At 42.4% G+C, this 19495-nt stretch overlaps 1 long non-coding RNA gene across 1 annotated transcript; it reads left to right on the plus strand.

Moving 5' to 3' along the window:
- Positions 1-347: 347 nt before the first annotated feature.
- LOC125934773 (uncharacterized) lies at positions 348-18898 on the plus strand. Its single transcript, XR_007461526.1, has 3 exons — positions 348-4165; positions 17238-17472; positions 17854-18898. It is a non-coding gene; the product is annotated as an uncharacterized LOC125934773 (long non-coding RNA).
- The last annotated feature ends 597 nt before the right edge of the window (positions 18899-19495 follow it).

Raw genomic sequence — 19495 nt, forward strand, 5'->3', positions numbered from 1 at the left:
GAAAACCCTTCTCTCTTAGCTGATTAAAAAACCCAGGCAGAACCAGGTAAAATCAGCCAGTGCACAGTTTCAGGGCTACACATGCAGTGCTTCAGCATGAAGAAAAATCAGCATTATAAATTGTATTGATGCTGTTATTAGAGGTAATAATATGACCTCGGAAAAACCTTATTATGGTGTGAGCAAGCAGGGCAGATTTCACAAGCAACTCAGTACCTGCATGAATAAATCCACCTACTCATAGGGTAGGACTTTGGGATCTAGTGAATGAATTTTAAAAAAAAATAAAGTTTTAACTAAGGAAAGGACAACAGCTTTGAAAAAAACTGTACAAACATTTTCAATAATGTTAATTGACATTGGCTGCTGCTCTGGGTCAGTTTGACCACCTTGTTCTACATATCCTTTTACTTTATGGGGTAAGTATTTATCTCAAAGGTTGAGTGCAGTTAAAGAGTTTGTAAGCCAAAGACTATTTTAAATAGAGAGTTATAATTTTGGAGCCTTCATTCCCTCCTTAAAAAATTGTTTCTATTTATCCTCTTTCATTATAACAAATTTGCAATAACCATTATATCCCCAAATTAAAACTCTCTATGCTTTCTTAGAAAAGAGTATTTTTGAATTATCTTTTGATAATTGTCTGAACTCCTTCAAACCAGTCAAATGTTGCAATTAATTTTGATGATTTTGGAAGAGATTTTTTACATTACTGTTATTTTGTGGTTTGATTATAACTGATTGCATTAGATATATGCTCAATAAATACTACCTGAGGTAAAGAGTTCTGTAATAATTGTGACCAACGGTCAAACTTTTATTAGCATAGACTTTGTTTTAACAGGTGTATTTTTTATAATTGTCCTGTAATGAACCGTGCACATTTAAAGCATATAGTACGATAAACTTTGACATATGTACAGACCCATGAAACCATCCCTCCCGTCAAGATAAAGAACATATTCATCACCTGCCAATTTGCTTATGTTCCTTTGTAATCCCTCCTTCCCATCTCTCCCCATCTGTCCCTCACCCCAATCCCCAGACAAGCACTGGTCTGCTTTTGCATTTTCTAGGATTTTATATAAATAGAACCATACATTATAAATTCTTGCTTGGCTGGCTTATTTTATGCAGCAAAATCATTTTGATATCAATCCGTTTGAAATGTGCATCAATATTTTACTCCTTTTTGTTGCTGTGTGATCACTTGATAACAGTTCGCCCATTTACCTGTTGATGGACATTTGGATTGTTTCCGCTTTGGGGTTATTAAAAATAAAGCTGCTATGGATATTCATAAACAGGTCTTTGTATGCTTAGGCACTTTCATTTATCTTGGGTAAATACCCAGGAACAGAATGGCTGAATCACATGTTAGGCGTGTGTTTAACTTTTTTTAGCAAACAGTTGAACCTGTCTTCCAAAATGTTTGTACCACTTTGCATTCCCACCAGTCCGGTGTGAGAGTTCTAGGTTTTCTGCATCCTCGCCAACACTTGGTACGGCCAGACAGCTTTCACTTTCGCCTTTCGAATATGTGTGTAAGTGATATTTCTATATAATTTAATTTGCGTTTCTCTAGTGACTAATAGTATTGAGAACTTTTTCATGTGCTTATTTGGCATCTGATATTTTATTTGCCAAGTTGTCTGTTCAAATATATTGCCCATTTTTAAATTGGCTTTTTTGGCCAGTTTATAGTAAGTTTGAGAATTCTTTATATATTTTGGATCCAAATTATATCACAAATAGATAATTTACAAATATTTCCTCCCACTCCGTAGTTTATATTTTCATCCTTTTAACAAGGCCTTTTGAGAGTTTATTTTGTTTCGGTTTAATAGACTAGGATGTGGTTTATCTTGCTATATGCTCCTTAGACACTTGAAAAGAATATATTTTCTGCTATCGTTGGGTGGAGTGCTCTCTAAATGGCAGTCAGATCCTATTGGTTGAAACTTCCGTTGAGTCCGACTTCGGCTCAGGTCATGATCTCACGGTCCGTGAGTTCGAGCCCCGCGTCGGGCTCTGTGCTGACAGCTCAGAGCCTGGAGCCTGTTTCAGACTCTGTGTCTCCCTCTCTCTAACCCTCCCCTGTTCATGCTCTGTCTCTCTCGGTCTCAAAAATAAATAAATGTTAAAAAAAAATTAAAAAAAAAAAAGAAACTTCTGTTGAATACTACATCTTTGCCAATTTGCTCTCCAGGTATTCTGTCGATTATTGAGCAAGGGATGTTGAAGTATCCCGGAATAACAATGGATTTGGTTTTTTGTCCTCCCAATTGCATCAGTTTTGCTTCACCTATTTTGCTGCTCTGTTGGTTGGTGCACACACATTTAGGATTGCTATGTCTTTTTGTAGATTGACTCTCTTATCAATAGAATGTCCTTCTCTGGCTCTAGTAATATTCTTTGCTCTGAAGTCTACTTGAATTCATACTAATGTGGTCACTCTTTCACGTGATTAATGTTTTCATGGTCTACCCATTTATTCTTTTGTTCTCAACTTGCCTACATCATTATATTTGGAGATTTTTATAGTCTGCTTATAGTTGGGTCATGTTTTTAAATCCACTTTGCCACTTTTTGCCTTTTAATTGGCATATGTAGACCACTTACACTTACTATAATTATTTATATCTCAGGGCTTAAGTCTGCCGTTATGTGTCTTGTCTGTTCCTTTACTCTGTTTTTCACGTCCCTGTTTTTGCTTTCTTACCTTCCTGGGGGTCACTTGAACATTTTTTTAGAACTCCATTTGTATTTATCTGTAGTCTTTTTGAGTGCATTTCTTTGGATAGTAGTATTTTTTTGGGTTGCTCTAGGTATCACGTTGTATATGCATAGTTTATCTCAGTCTACTGACATCAACATTTACTAGTTTGTGTGACGTATGGCCACTTTATTACTCTTTATTTTTCTTTACCATTCTCCATTTATAATTGTCTTAAATATTTCCTCTACATAGGTTGAGAACCATATCAAACAATGTTAAAATTTTTGCTGCAACTATCGAACATAATTTAGAAATCTCTAATGGAGAAGGCAAGTCTATTGTGTTTACTCATATGTGTGCCTCCCATGTCCATTCATCTTCTTCTCTGGTGTTCCAAGATTCCTTCTTTTGCCACTTCTATTCTGTTTACAGAAATTCCTTTAGCAATTCTTTTAGGGTAAGGCTGGTTGACAGGTTCTCTTGCTTTCCTTTATCTGAGAATATACTGATTTCCTCTTTGTTACCGAATGGTATCTTCGCTGAATATAAGATTTTGTGTTAACGATTCTTTTCTTTGAGCACTTGGAAAAAGTGTTGCTTCATTTTGGCCTCCGCAGTTTCCTCTGAGAAATCTACTGTCATTTGAATTGTTTTCCCCTTACAGGTAAGGCACTGCTTCTGTCTCACTGCTTGCAAGATTCTTTATCTTTGGTTTTCAGAAGTTTGACTGTGGTGTATCTTAGGGTGGCTTTAGTTGAGTAATCTTTGCTTGAGAGTTTTCTCAGCTTCTTAAACATGTGGATTTGTAGTTTTTGCCAAATTTGGGAAGTTTCCAACCTCTGGTACTTCTTTTTAGCCCTGCCCTCTTTCTATTCTTCTGGGCCTCTGATGACATGAATGTTAAATCTTTTGTTACAGTCTCACTGACCCTGAGGCTCTGTTCATTTCTGGTTTTACTTTTCCCAGCATATGTCTCTCTGTTGCTCAGGTTGGGTAACTTCTATTGTTTCATCCTCCGGTTCATTGATTCTTTTGTCCTCCCCATTCTCCTGTTGAGCCCATCCACTGAGCCTTTATTTCACTCATCATATTTCAGTTCTAAAATTTCCATTCGATTCTTTATATGTTGCATTTATTTGCTGAGACTTTGCTGAGCTACTCAATAGTCTCATTTGTTTCAGATATGTTCCTAATTGCTCCTTGAAGCATTTTTCTGAGGACTGCCATATAATATTTGTCAGATAATTCTTACATTTCTGCCATCCAGGTGAAGGTATTTATTGATTTTCTTTTTTCTTTCAGAGATCTTCCTGGTTCATGGTATGATGAATGATTGGAATTGGAACCTAGGCATTTGAATCTTAATGATTCAATAAGACTCTGAGTCTTATCGAAGCCTTCTGTTTTGGCTGGCTTCTGCTGACATCTCTCTGGCAGGAGAAGGGGGTAAGTCCACTGCCTAATTACTGCCATGTTCCCCACTTGACCTCTGTTGATACCCAATGGGGACTCCTCATTATTGCTGGCCAGAGGTGGGTGCCCCTCCACTGGTATCTCCCTGGAGGAAGATGAGTGTCTCATTACTGTTTCCCACGTAGCCTTCACTGGTACCATTGGAAGAGTGGCCACACTCTGCCACAGTGGTACTGATTCTTCACTAAGCTTCCTCTACCACCACTCCTGTTTGGGGGCCTGGTGGTGGCACCTCATTATTGCTGAGTGGGGATGGAAGTCTAGGTTTCCTTGGTCTTCACTAATACTGGAATGGGGCTTCTAATTACCACCTGGCAGGATGAAAGTCCTAGCTCCCTACTTAGCTTTTTTTAACACCACCCTGAGAGGGAATCGGGGAAGTAGGGGTGTAATGTTAGGGGGCTTGCTCCAGCCTGGTGAAGGTGGAGTCTAAGCTTTCCACCAGGTCTTTGCTGAGTGGGAGTGGGGTCATAGTTTTTTTGGTGGTGTTTGTCTAGAGTAGAGAAGTTATTATCTAAAAGTTTTCTATCTTGCTAGGCTACTCATTTCCTACAACTTTGGCCAGAGGGAGTAGACTTTTGGTGTGTGTGTGTGTGTGTGTGTGTGTGTGTGTGTGGTTGCACCTGTTGGCGTTTCCAGGTTGCCAGTTTCTTCAGCTCCAAGGCTGGGATATATGAGATGAAAACTCATCAATGTTTTGTTTGCCTATGGGTCCCAATGTTCCTAGACAATATACCTTCTTCTCTCCCGTTTTAGCGTCTCCTTACATTTCTTTAATATATAATGTCCAGGGTTTTTAGTTGTATTTTTCAGTTGTTCCTCCAAGGAAGAATACGGAAAACTTTATCTACTCTACCTTCCCATAAGTGGAGTCACTCATTTGGTTTTGTTTGTTTATTTTGGAGTTATTCTCCGTGTGTGTGTGTGTGTGTGTGTGTGAAAAATAATGTGTTCCAGCAGGCAATATTTTTGTTCCAGGTAAAAGAATTATATGGTACTCCTTTTAAAAAGCAGATAGTCACTTTCCAGTTTACATAATATTTCATATCGGGTTTTCCTAAAGGGTAACACTGCCTGTGTCCAGAAAAAAAGTTCTTTTGATGACAGTCTAATCTAGGAGGCCACCTAGCTGCATAATAACTTCATTCTTTATATGATAGCTGTTATTCAAACCTGGGCTCATCCCCAGAAGTATTGGATTCAGCAGCAGTTCTAGATATGATTATAGCTGCTCAGGAAACACAAAGAGATGATTATATCAAGACCAAGTTACTTCACAGTGGAGAACCAGGCCCATTGGCCTTTCCAAGGGGACTGGCCACTGGCTATTGTATTACCTACACTGCTCAGTTGGTTTTTTCCTCATTTCTTTCAACCACAGAGCTTAACAGCCCAAACACGTCCTCACTATTTCTACCCAGTTTTCACCAATAGGATTATTTATTGGTTAAGTTTTAGAGTCAGATTCGATTTTAAATTGCATGATTGTCCTCACTCCCACTCTTGTGCTGGATATAGACTAGACCATGTGACATAGCACCTAAAGGAAGAGAGACAGAGACAGAGACAGAGACAGAGACAGAGACGAGAGGAGAGGAGAGGAGAGGAGAGGAGAGGAGAGGAGAAGAGTGGTTTCTCCCTAACAAAGGATGCTGGCAGCTCAGAACAAAAGGCTATAACACTAGTTCACAAGGGAGAGTGTTAGTCCAAGTATGAGATGTGGAGCAGGCGGGCTGAGGACCAAATTAATTGATAGGGAGTTTTCCAGGATGGGACTAGTAGGCAGCAAAGGTGGTAAGGGCACCATCAAGATGAGATGAGAGGAGAAGTGGAAAGACTGAAAACCAATTCAGGAACTAACCTTACAAACATGACCCAGTCACCGAGGCATCCCCCTTATGCTCAGCTTGATGTGTGTTCTTGGGGAAGCACCACCCATACGAGTCCACATTTGTCAGTGGTGATATAGAAGAAAGAGAAAGAATTGGAGTGGGTCAACAAGTCCTGTGCTGATGAGATTTGTATCAAGTTGGGTCAACTATAGAGCCCTCCCTAGAACTAAAACAGAGAGCTAAAATAAGGACCAGCAGAGGGCTATGGTATAGCTTTCATTTGCTAAGTCCAGGAAAGCAATATAAGAAGAGAAAGTGTCAAACTACATTGCTTCCTTTGGACCTCCATAATACCACCTCTCTTAAGGAGATGACATTATCCACTTTTTTCCCAAACAAGTTCCCAATAGTGAATTTTAGACCATTGTCTCGGGAACAATGTCACAAAGACCTCTGCAGACGTTACACAAGATCACGGAAAAAAAAGGCGGGCGAGTTGGATAGACAGCTGTTGGGTAGACAACCAGTAGAGTCTGTCGTTGGGGCAATTGGGCTGTTTCTTTGATTTCTCTCCCTCACAGAGGCAAAGCCACATCACATGAAAGGCATTTTAGGAGATGTGATCTGCCTTCGTGAGATCATGGATAATGCTGATGTTATAGTTCTGGGGCAAGCGATTCCATTTTAAAATCCTGTTGTGACTCTCCAAAGAATATTTCCTAAGTTACATGTAAAAGCAAGTCATTAATGCAAGTCACATTTATTTCTATGTTTAGCCTGTAATTCATCAAACCTCACCCTCTGGGCTAGGAGCCCACAGATACCTCATAACACTTACTAAAATGTGTAATAATTTGGATGTGTTTATTTTCTTTGCCTCTCCCATCATTTTTACTGTAAGGCTCATCTGCCTTGTTCTCCATTTTTTCTGAGGCACACAGCACCAAACCTGGGCTAGTAGTCATTCAATAAAAAGATGCTGAATGAATAAATGAGGAATGAAAATTTTGGATGCCTGAACCGTGAGGTAGCTCTTTGGAGTAGAAAGGGTACCTAGTAATATCAATGTCTTTAGCAAATTTTTGTTTAGCACAAAAGATTGTTTTTAATGCTTGCCTCTGTGGATTCTGCTAAGAATTCCCCCTGATACATAGTAGGAACCATTTCGTGGAGAAGGGCCAACAAAGGCACCCTTTCCACTGACTTCCAGAAATGTTTGCATGTGGAGTTTGGACACATCAAAAATATTTCCTTTCTTCCCAGTTACGAGAAGCAGAGAGTAAACTGTAATTCACTTTTGTATTCCAGGACCCTGACTGAATATAAGAGAAAATGGGTTTTGTCTTTCCAACTCTCCAGGGATCACAAACTCCTCAGTTTTTATTACTGTGTGCTGAGTTCCCAGAGCTGACTCGGAGGGAACCCCATCCTGAAACAGCTGGGCACCAGCTACATAAACACTGCCTCTGCTTTCAAGTAGTGGGCTGCTTGGCCCACCTTCCCTCTTGGGTAGAAAAGCGAAAGAGTAGAGTCTCTGGTGAATGTGAGAGAAAAGGAGAGTGGGAGGCCTTGGGACAGGCACCCGTCAACTGGGACTTCAAAAGCTGTGGAACAGCTATGTCTGTCCACTGCTCCTTTACCACAAAGAGGAAGACAAAAGGAAAAAGAGAATCAAGCTAAGAGAGGGCAGGAGTGGGCAGGTCAACCAAGTCTATGTTAGAATCATTTTAAAGAATGACAGCTAAGATGGGAAAAAAATGGCGTCTCTGGAAAGTGAGGTGGGGCGCCGGAAAGTTTCCGTCAATAAACACCATCTCTGCTGCTATTGTTTTTCCACCTTTTCTCCTCTCCGTGGGTGCTTTTCTTGGCTGGAACTCCCTCCGATAAGTCCTAGGGAGCCTGAGTGGTGACACCAAAGCTGAGGAAGCGGGGAAGCTGAGGAAGCACTCGGAGAGCTGCTTCCTCAACACTCTTCTTCATTTATCTCCCTTGTAATCTAGTTTTAGAAATAAAGAGCAACCCTGAAAAGAGGTTCTGACTGCAGCCTTGCAAGGCTACCATCAGCCACTTCTTCTCTTTGCTCAAACCATCAAATCCTGTAAGGTTCTTATGAACTTTCTAGCAGAGGCCCTGCTCATTTGATGACTCATTATAAGGGGAATGGAAAACATTATGAAAGGATTTGCAACTAATGGGTAAAATGTGTAGGATGGCTCCCATCCAAGCCCCTGCTGCCTTGGAGGGCCCCTTTCTCCAGCCCTCAGTCTCCAGCTCAGTGTGAAAGGATGTCCTGCTTGGCCAGGGACTAAGCATTCTTCTGGGTGAGAAGAATACCCTGGGCGGGACCTGGAGACAGGCGTAGAGAACCCCAGAGGAGAAGGCCATGGGCGGTTGGCAAACCTGTACTAGGATGGAGAAGCTTGCCTCTAGGCTGCTAGTTCAAACCCCAACTGAACTGGGGTCAGGGAGATGAGAAATTTTAACTAGAAATTTTAATTTTAACTGGTTGGTCTCCTTTGGGTTCTAATTTCCAGGACACTGTATTGCTGCATTTATCCTCACACCTGTAGTGTGAATCAGCCATCTGGCACAAGGCGAAATGAGGCCAATTCTTCCAGCATGAGGATATATCGCCTTCCTGCAGCGGAAGCAGAATTTAGGGCAGGGCTGATCTCAGAGGGCCATTCCTTGGACAACTTCTCTTTTCTGCCTATATCCTCTCCCTAGGTGATCTCATTCAGCCTTGTGGCTTTATACACCAACACCCAAAGTTACATGTTCAGTCCCAACTTCTTCTTCGAGTTCCAGCCTCATTATCTCCCACTGCGTCCTTGCAATCTCCCCTTGGATGGCTAATAGACGTCTCAAACTAACATGCGCAAACAGTATTTCAGAACCTTCTACTCACACCCATTCCACCCACATGTTGGTTGACGAGAAATCTGTTCTTCCAGCTGCTCAGGACAAAACCCTTGGCCTCTCTCTGTCTCATAACCCAAATGGTAAACCCTGTTTATCTCTACCATAAAATATATCCAGTTCTCACTGTCTGCACAGCTGGTCCAAGGAACCATCGCTTCTCACCTGTGTCACAGAATCACTTGTTTTGCCCTTACTGCTTTTCTGTCTATTCTTTCCCAACACCCTGAGTGACTCTTAAAATTTAAGTCAAATCAGGTCATTATTTCTACTGAAAACACTCCACGGGCTCCCATCTCACTCAGAGGGGAAGCCCAAAGCCCTTAGACTGGCCTAGGAAGCCTCGTGATCTTAGACTCCCATCTTTGATCTGGTCTTTGCTCACTCCCCTCCTGTCCCACTGGCCCCCTGGCCGTTGCCCTCATCTGAGGCTCCCTCTGCACCGGGCACCTTTCTCCCAGACACCCACATGGTCGCTCCTCTTCTCCTTCAGATCTCTCACCTTTGGGCGAGAACTTCCCTAACCACCCTCCACACGTGGCAAAACCTTACCCCTGGTTCCTGCTATCCCATGCCCCCCTGCCTTGTTTCTCTGCATGGGATTTGCTTGTTTTCGTGTGCATTTTCTATCTCTACCACAATAGGATGTTTTCTGTTGTTCACTGTTGTATCTGCAGTGCCTAGAATAATATCTGAGTTACAGCAGGTGAATGAATATTATCAGGTGAATGAATGACAGCTGGAAAATGTGCGTGGGAGAAGCATAGTGATCAGTCGTCGAGAGACCTAAGTTCCAGTCCTTTTACTTCCATGAACCAGCGAAGGGGGGAATATTATCAGGTGAATGAATGCATACATTTCGGATCTACATTCACCTTCTGATCCCAGGATGAGTATTGTTCTTGGACCCAGCATTTCAGCATTCATACCCATAAAGTGGGGGAGGGTGAGGTCTGGTGGTTTTATTTGAAGGTCGTGTTTTTTTAAAGACCTTACAAGGAAGACATTACACTGAAAAAAGAATCTGTAAAAGTCCATTAAATTTTTTCCATTGTGACTGACTCATTTGGTGAGAACAACAAGTTCATGCAGTGGGGAATGTGGCTGGGGGAGTAATGTTGGCAACAAGGAGGGGAGAAACATTTTGTCATTTGTTAAAATGAGTGTTACCCCTCGAATTTCATTTCTATAGATAAACCATCTGTTTTAAGTAGAGCATGCATACAGGAAGGTGCACGAACTTTAAGTGAGTTATTGATGGATTATTGCAAAGAAAACACATCCTGGCATCCACCTTCTAGGTCAAGAAATGGAACTTAGTAGCACCCGGAGTTCACCTCACACCCTTCCCACTACTACCTCCTTCTTCTTTAAGGGGATCACTATTCTAACTGGCAACATTGGAGATGAATTTTTCCAGGTTTTGAACTTGATATAAATGAAGTCAGACAAAATGTAGGCTTCTGTAAATAGCTTCTTTCATTCCACACTGTATGTGTGAGATTCCTCCATGTTGAGTATAGTGATGGTTAATTTATCTTCATTGTGTAGAGTATTCCATTCAATGACTATACCACAGTGTCTTATTTGTTCCATTCTTGATGAATATCTGGGTTGTTTCTATCTTGAGAGTATTATGAATAATGTTACAAAGAATGTTTTTGTGCAGGTCTTTGATGAATATAAACCCTCATTTCTGCTGGATAAATATCCAGGAATAGATTTGATGGATTTTGTCACATTTACATTTAGTAGATACGTCAAACTTTTCCCTAAATCTGTATCATTGTAGATTCCCACTGGCAGGGTACTTTTTCTGGCTGTTCCACATCCTCACCAACACTTGGTATTATTTGTCATTTTAATTATATTCATTTTCATTCAGGTGGGTGTTTAGTGATATGATTTTCATTTGTTTTTCCCTCATGTGACTAATTGAGCACCATTTCATGTGTTTATTGGCCATTCTATTTTTGTGAGGTACCTATTGATGTCTTTTGCCTGTTTATTTTCAAATGAGGTAGCTTTCTTTTCTTCTGCAAGAATTCTTTGTATACAGTGAATGTGAGCCTTTTATCAGTTATCAGAATATCTTTCTCACTCTGTAACTTGGCTTTTTTTTTTTTTACCTTCTTAATGGTATCTTTGGATGAACTAACATTTTTAACTTTAATAAAATGCAATACATAGATGCGCTTCTTTATGGTTAGTATTTTTGTGTCCTGTTTATGGGTATTTGAGAGTTATTCTCCTATGCTATCACTAGAAGTTTTCACCTACAATCTACAGACCACAGAGGATTGATTTTTTTTTTCCTGGTATGAGGTAGGAGGTGAATTTTATTCTTATTTCTCCATCTGGATATCCATTTGACCCAGGACCATTTATTGATAAGACTGTCCTTTCTCCACTACTCTGAGGTGCTGCCTTCCTTATAAATCAAGTGCCTATGTGTGCATGGCTCTGTTTCTAGACTCTTTTCTGCCCATTTGTCTATTGTTGTGCCAACGCCACACTGTCTTCAGTACTGTGCCTTTAAAAACTTCTTCATATCTAGTTGAGTACGTCTTCCAGCTTTGTTCTTCTTTGAGGTTGTCTTGGCTATTCTTGGCTCTTTGTACCCCTACCTTACTTTTTATATGAAATACAAAGCATGTTTTAAAGTAGAATGTCTTTCCATTTCGGTGGAGCCTCACGTCACCTAAGCCACCAGCTCTGAGCCACTGTCATAAAGGCTATACCACAACTGATTCTGCTGGCTGCTTCTAGCGCGGTCCTCACTGCCTCACCAGACACTGTCTGGTCCGTTCTCCCTTCTCCTCCTTCCTTTTTTTTATACAAACAGCACTTTCTTGTGTGTAAGTAGAACACTGCACCACAATGTTCTGCAAGTTTCTGCTACTGATACTATTCTATTACGTCTAGTAATAAATGAAGCACGTTGTGTTCTTACTATTAGTCAGGCACATTGCTAAGTGCTTCGCATGCACCATCTTGTTAAATCCTTCCCCTCCCCGTCATCTTGAGGACCCTACTTCCCTTCTCTGCCAGCTTCACCGTCTCCACAGGACATAGTTCCTCCGAGCTGGAAGGAATCCGAGAGATAACTGATTTGGCAAATGAAGGAAATTAATGCCCAGGGAGGGAACTGATTTACCTAGAGCCCCCTTCGCTGGTTCGTGGAAGTAAAAGGACTAGAACTTAGGTCTCTTGACGACCGATCGCTATGCTTCTCCCACGCACATTTTCCAGCTATCATGCCCAGCAAACAGATGCCCTGCTGTAACCCACTTTATTTCTTCCCCATTTCCATTTAAATTTCTTCAAAGACTTGTCTATGTTGTTAAGCTACTTCCACTTCCTCATCTCCCTTTTTCTCCTCAACCTACTCCAATCCTACTTCCTTACTGAAACTGCTCTCCTCAAGGCTCTCATTTCTCTGTTGCCTAACCCAGTGTCTCTCATATTTCTAGACCTCTCAGCTAGTTTTGACCCACCTGTTTATTCCCATTTTTCTTGCAACATGCTCTCCTTCCTTCACCTCGATTGACTACACATCCTCAGATTTTCTTCTACCTCGCTATTTTTTCTCAATTCTCCTCAGCTGGATCGGCCACCCCCCGCCCGAACATTAGGTTTCAGAGTGTCTCAGGTTTGTTCTTTGACCCATATTTCCATCCACACCCTCTTTCAATGTGACTGCATTAGTCCTCTGGCCCTAAGTACTATGCAACTTCTGATGTTTCCCAAGTTAGTAGTTTTGGAAGTTAGTAGTTCCAATCCTGACTTCCTTCCTGCGCTCTAGACTTTTCACTTCTTAATTAACATCTCCGTTTGGAGATTGTCTTAATTGAGTCCTCTGTAAAACAGAGCCCAAGGCAAGGAGTAAGGATCCTGAAGTTTTAATCAGGATGTGCAAGTCCTTGGTATTGAGTGTAGGAGAAAAAAAGGAAAGGAGGCAGAGGTGTGATATGATGTGCTGAGCAGCATTATCATTCTGGCTTCCACCTTAGAAGGCTGCCAAGAGACCCAGGAGGTCACTCAGAAGTTGTGTTCGCTCAACATATGGGACTTCTCTGGAAGAGCTGCTTGAGGCTATTATATCCTTGAGTTGTCCATAGGAGAAGGAAACATGAAGACTTTGTCAGGTTCCTTTTTAGCCCCATTTCCCTTTGTTCACGGTCCACCCTCAGGTTGCTAACTCCATACTTCTGGTATGTGTAATCTCAACCCTTGCCGCCATGTGGGAAGCCACCTTGCAGGGTGATATGCCATTAAAGTCTGGACGTGGGGAAATGCACAGAGCTGATGGAGCACAGACTGGGACTGAGGAAAAGAAGGAGGCTGAACAATGTTTGTGACCCAAGGCACATGTCTATCAGACATATCAAAATGAGCATGACCAGACAGAACTCTTGACTTCTTTCTTCCAACCAAACCGATTCCTTCCTTCCCCCACAGTCTTTCTCATCCCAGAAAGCGGCACCATTGTCTCCGCTGCTAAACCTTAGTTGAGGGAACCATCACAGAAATGGCCTGTGAAGTGGTCTCCTCACTTCTATTCTTGCTGCCTTTCGACGTATTCTTTACACTGCAAGAGTGACCTTTCCAAAGGTTATACAGCAATGCTCTTCTCCCCAGCTCTGGGACGCTGTTCCGTCATTTAGGTCTTAGATCAAAACACTTACTAGGCAGGCTTTTCCTGACTTTCCTCTCAAAAGAGTCTCCATCTGCTAACACTGCCTGCATTACTGGATCCTTAGTACGTACCACTCCCTGAAATGGTCTCGTTATGTGTGTGTTATATATTGTTCATCTCCTCGCTATAATGTAAGCTCCATTCAGGTACAGACAGTCTATTATTTGTCTCACTGGACCCACGGCACCTAGTACAGTCCTGGGTACGTAGGAGTGGCACTATAAATGCTCATTGAATGAGTGGAGTTGACATAAGGAACAGTCGGTGAACTGAGGACATAACTGTGTGGCAAGGAAAACATTTATTTGCCTGACTTCTGATCTGGTTAGGTCTTTCTATAACTAGAAATTCTTTTGAGCGTGGAATATGGGAAACTTGAGAAGCATTATTTAGGTCTTACTAGAGTTCAAGGTGAGTCTGGGGATAGTTAACAGTCTTTCTCCTCTCTCCTTGGTTTAAATTAAACTTTTATTTGGAAATAATTGTAGACTCACATCCAGCTTTAAGAACGGATGCAGAGAGTTCCCTTCCATTCGTATTCAGTTTCTTCCAGTGGTACCCCTTGCAAAAACTATGGCATAATATCACAACATTATGTGAGTTTTAGCAATAAATTATCTTGTGAGTAAGGTAAACACCTTGTTTTTTTTATTAAGCCATAATGCTATTGCACACTTAATAGACTGCAGTGTAATGCAAACATAACTTTTATATGCCCTGGGAAACCAAAATAGTCATTTGACTCACTTTATTGCAGTGGTCTGGAACTGAGCCTGTAATACCTCGGAGGCATGCCTCCAGTTCATTCCTTCTGTATTGCTAAGTAATACTCCATGGGATGGAGATGCCACAGTTTGTTGGACCATTCACCCGTGAATGGACACCTGTGTTGTTTCCAATGTGAGGATATTACCAATAAAACTGCTATGAACATTTGAGTACAGGTGTTCGTGTGACAGTTAATTTGTCATTTCATGGGGATAAGAGGGCACGAGTGCGATCGCTGGGTGGTACGGCAGTTGCGTATTTTTTTTTTTATACGAAATTTACTGTCAGCTTAGTTTCCATTCAACACCCAGTGCTCATCCCAACAGGTGCCCTCCTCAATGCCCATCACCCACCCTCCCCTATATATTTATTTTTTGAGAAACAGCCAAACTGCTTTCCAGAGTGGCCGTACCATTTTACAGTCCAGCAGCAGGGTCTGAGTGATCTAGCTCCTTCACATTCGCACTGCCCTTGGAAAAAACAGACGGGTATTCCTTAGATGCTACTACGGGTCCGGGTGTTTGGGAATTCAATAACCGATTTTTTCCCGCCCTATTTTTCTCAAAAGGCTGATGTTCTCTGTTCCTAGTTTAGCTCAGTAGGAGATTAACGATAAAAACCAACTGTCACCTAGGTAGAACAACCCACCAAGCATTTTCCTTTAAGAGGGGACAAGAAAGGAAACTCACACATTCCCAGTCCACTTCAAATAACATTGGAAATGATGAGCATCGCTTGAAGCTTTGGAATAGTCTTATGGCCGGATTTCCGTCAAAACCTTGATAAGCCATAAGAAAGCACGCACTCAAGCCACATCAAGCGGGTAGAGGACACCTTGACATGTCTCCAGGTAGAAAGTTCCACAGATGGAAGCAAAAACAGCAGAAACGCATGTTATCTTGCCAGAGCGCACCCTGGATTCAAGGCTGCGTCTCAGGTGGGAAAAACTGAGCTCTGGTAGTTGGGACTGGGGCCACGCTGGGATTTTTGCTTTGGGGGCTTGACAAGACAAAACTGAGAAGCAGAAAGGTCTGCTGTCACCTTCTGCTATGATTGTCCACGGTGTCATATTCCTGTTTCCTCCAGAGACCCGGCAACCTCAGCCCCCCCTTTGCCTCCCCAGCCTTGCCTTTCTCTCGCTTCCTCAAAGTCATCTGTTGCTAACACCTGAACTCTTTGTATTTTATTCAACACGTACTTATATAGTGGTTACTATTTTCTAGGCATCATTTTATATACATTAGCTCCATTAAAACATTTAGTGACTCCATATGGTAGGAATCATTAATGTCCCAATTTCACCTGTGAGGGAACTTAGACACAAAGAAGTCAGGTAACTTGCCCAAGGTCACACAGCTCATAAGTGACAAAAAATGAGATCCAAACCCAGGCAGCCTGGCTCCAGCATCCATGTGCTTAACCACTATATTATGATGACTTTCTGTTATTGACAAATACGCTTTAAACAATTCTCTTCTGCAAGGCCATTGGTATTTCAGTAAGGGTTGGGGTGCCAGACTGGCTCAGTTGGTAGAGCATGTGACTCTTGACCTCAGAGTTGTGAGTTCAAGCCCCATGTTGGGCACGGAGCCTACTTAAAATACAAATTAAAAAATAATAATAATAAAACTAGGTGGGTGTTTCAGTTCAAGCCTTCCCAAAGGAATGAAACACTTAAATGTGGAACTTCAGACAGCAGGTAAGAGAGACATCTGGGGGCACCACTGCCTTTCAGGTGTTTTTGACCTATGTCATAGCCTGTCACCGAGGCTAAGGCATGGACAGGAACCCCACAAGGAAGAATTCATTGCACATAACAGCATTATCTTGTGAGGTTATTTCAAAGGACTGCAACTAACATTTAAGAAATGGAATTATCGGGGTGCCTGGGTGGCACAGTCAGTTAAACCTCCAACTCTTGATCTTGGCTTAGGTCATGATCTCATGATTTGTGAGTTCAAGCCCCGCATCCAGCTCTGTGCTGATGGCGTGGAGCGTGCTTGGGATTCTCTCTCTCTCTCTCTCTCTCTCTCTTTCTCTCTCTGCCTGTCTCCCCCCTCATTCTCTCCTTCTCCCTCCTCCCCTAAATAAATAAATAAATAAACTTTAAAATTTTTAAAAATAAATAAATTAATAATAATAGAAAGAAAGAAATGGAATTGCTATGTGCCAGAAACTGAGCTAGGAGCCATACACACAATCTATCAATGGCTCTGTGGGACACTGGACATTAATTCCTTTTTAGAGATGAGAAAACTGAAGCATCGAATGGTGGTGAGTGGCCAAGGAATTTGACTGAGGTCACGCAACCTGAAAAGGGCAATCCTAGTTAGGTGTGTCTGAACCCAGCCCTAGGTCTGCCTGGTCTCTTCTTGCTAAACAAAAAATGACTAAAAAGTTCAACCTTCCAGTTTTGTGTTCTTTATTTTTGGTCAGAGTATCAATTTTGGCAAATGACAAGGTAAGAATAGAACCTTCCATTTCCCTACCCATGAATCAGTTACTCCCTCAGATTTGCACATTGCAGAATATGGCACCATTAGCCTCGTACTCAGATAAGAAACCCAGAGCTGGGTCTTTGTTACCCCCTTATCCTGCATCCTTTATGGCAATTTAGCAGCAAGTACTGTCAATTTCATTTCCAAAAATGCATCCTGAGTCTACTTCTGTCCACTCCATGATCTCCACCAGGCTACCACCATCCACTGCCTCAACAGCATCAATTGTGCTTTGTGAGCACACCCCACTTCGTGTGCAATCTACCTCCAAGTGGAAAATGTGTGTGGGCTTCTTAAGATAAGGATTGGATCTCGTCCCTGTCTTCCAGCTGGATTCGATGCCATATTCCCGCTCTCTGACTAACCCCCAGCCACAGCAGAAGAGCCATGCGCCTCCACACTTGGGGCCCTTCGCTTGTGCCAGGGTGGTCTCCTTCTGCCGTTCCCGTGGCTGCGACCTCCTCAAAGAGTCCTGCCGGATCTGCATTTTAGACATCCTCCCTCTGCTAAGATTAAGTGTATCAGTCTATCCACCCAAAGACTCAGACCGGCACCTGGCATACGGTAAGCGCTCAGTTAATGTTAGTTCCTGTTAACTGCTTTGATCATTGTTGTTCTAGTAGATACTCTAAAATTGTACGCCTAGGTGATTAGTTAAATGAAGTAGGAAAGAGTAATAATATCAATATCGGGGCCCCCAGGAGCTTTTAAGAGAGCTATTTTCAGAGGAATAAGAATGTGGGCTTGTAAATTTTTTTCCCTGCCTTAAAACAAGAGTTGTCAGCTGCTATTGTCACACACGCAGTTACTTTGTGTCTAATGATAGTATACAAAACAATAGCAACATAAAATGTATCTGGAGAAAATACAAGAGTACTTAATATATTGTTAAAGGCAGTGTCTAAACCTGATTTTCCTTTTTTTTGAATGTTTATTTATTTTTAGAGAGACAGAGAGCATGAGTGGAAACGGAGCAGAGAGAGAGGGAGAGAGAATCCCAAGCAGGCTCCCGGCTGCCAGCACAGAGCCCAACGTGGGGCTTGATCTCACGAGCAGTGAGATCGTGACCCGAGCCGAAATCGAGAGTCAGACGCTTAACTGACTGAGCCACCCAGCCAGGCACCCCATCTGATTTTCTTAAATAAACCTCACCCAGGCTCTTACAGTCCTGCATCACCTGTTTTCTATTACTTAGCAAAAGGTACCTAAGCCAAAGTTTGTCCTCTTTTTTAACTTGCCAGCGCGCTTGCTCACAATGTGAGAAATCACTTCCCGAGACATGAGAAGAGGGACAAGAGTAAAGAAAAATTGGGTTAGAATAACCCAGGAAACGGATCATTAGACTTCGTTCGAGTAAGCACTGCCTTTTAACGGAGAGAGAGGGGACAGTGCGGAAGCCCCACACCTGACAGGTGGCGAGGCTGGACTCTTCTTTGACAGATGGTGCTCCCGTTTATGCACAAAGTTGTCCGTCACGGCAGTCCTCGTAAGATATCACGTCCAAGGCCGGGGCCTGCTTTCATAGGTTACGGAACAGCCATTGGATGAACTATCATAAAGCCATTAGAATGATAGTGGCAAGGAAATTCCAAAACATCACACGTTCCAGTTAAGTGCATAAACGAGGACTCTGAATGGGATGCGTTCACACGGTCCTTGTGCTAAAAGCCCTTGTTAAAGTTTTACTTTATTTCGGGCACCGTTCCCAAGTGCGGACAGACAGGACTGGCTTGGAAGGGGTCAGAGACGGCACCGCGCCGCCGACCCCTGAGTCGTTCCTCCTCATCTAAAAGCCAGGACTGGAGCCACACCGAAATATGAACACTGCACATCATCGCAGGCTTTTCTTCGTTGCCCCTCTGCAGTTTGCAAATGTTCTGACACTTTAAAGAGAAAACGCTTTTGTTCTCTTTCAGAGTTTCCCTGGAAACTTCTAAAAGGCAGCTGCTGCGGTATTGCACCGTCCCCTCTTCCCTCCGCAAATGTGCAAATAAAGCAACATCTCTATGCCTTTAATTTATAACAGGCTAAACTTGCCCCTGTAAGCTGATACTCTGACCAGAAGTCTGTGGGTGGGATGGGTGTTGTGTTTTTTGTTTTTTGTCTTTTTTTTGTCATAGCTTCTTTGGGCCGATAAACTAGCACTTAAGTATTTCCCTTTTCCAAACCCCCAAATGACAAGTGTCTTTGTGGTGAGGTGGCCGTCCAACTGTCACTGCCAGCATGAACGGTCCCGGGCACACTTATTTTTAGTTTGCTGTTTAAGCAACAGTTAGGCTGGGTAACCAGGGGCCTTGAGGCCTAGGCTTCTATGACCCCGAGCATGGAGCTATTAAAGAGACAGCAAGGCGAGGTAGGCGGACCTCGTCGGGAAGGCCCAAGCACCTGTTCTCCAGGTGGGCCAGCAAGACGAGGCAGGCATCTTGTCTTGGGCGACAAGATTGTGATCCACTTTTTACGCGGGCGACTTTTACCAAGGATGCTCTAAAACAGGAACGTGTCAACTCCACTCGGATGCACGTAAAACCGGGCAGCCTCAGGGAACTAATTATAGTGACGAGGCTGATGGTAAAAAGCAGAGACCGTG

The sequence above is a fragment of the Panthera uncia genome, chromosome D1 (genome assembly GCF_023721935.1).
Source record: "Panthera uncia isolate 11264 chromosome D1, Puncia_PCG_1.0, whole genome shotgun sequence".
NCBI classification, from domain to species: Eukaryota; Metazoa; Chordata; class Mammalia; order Carnivora; family Felidae; genus Panthera; species Panthera uncia.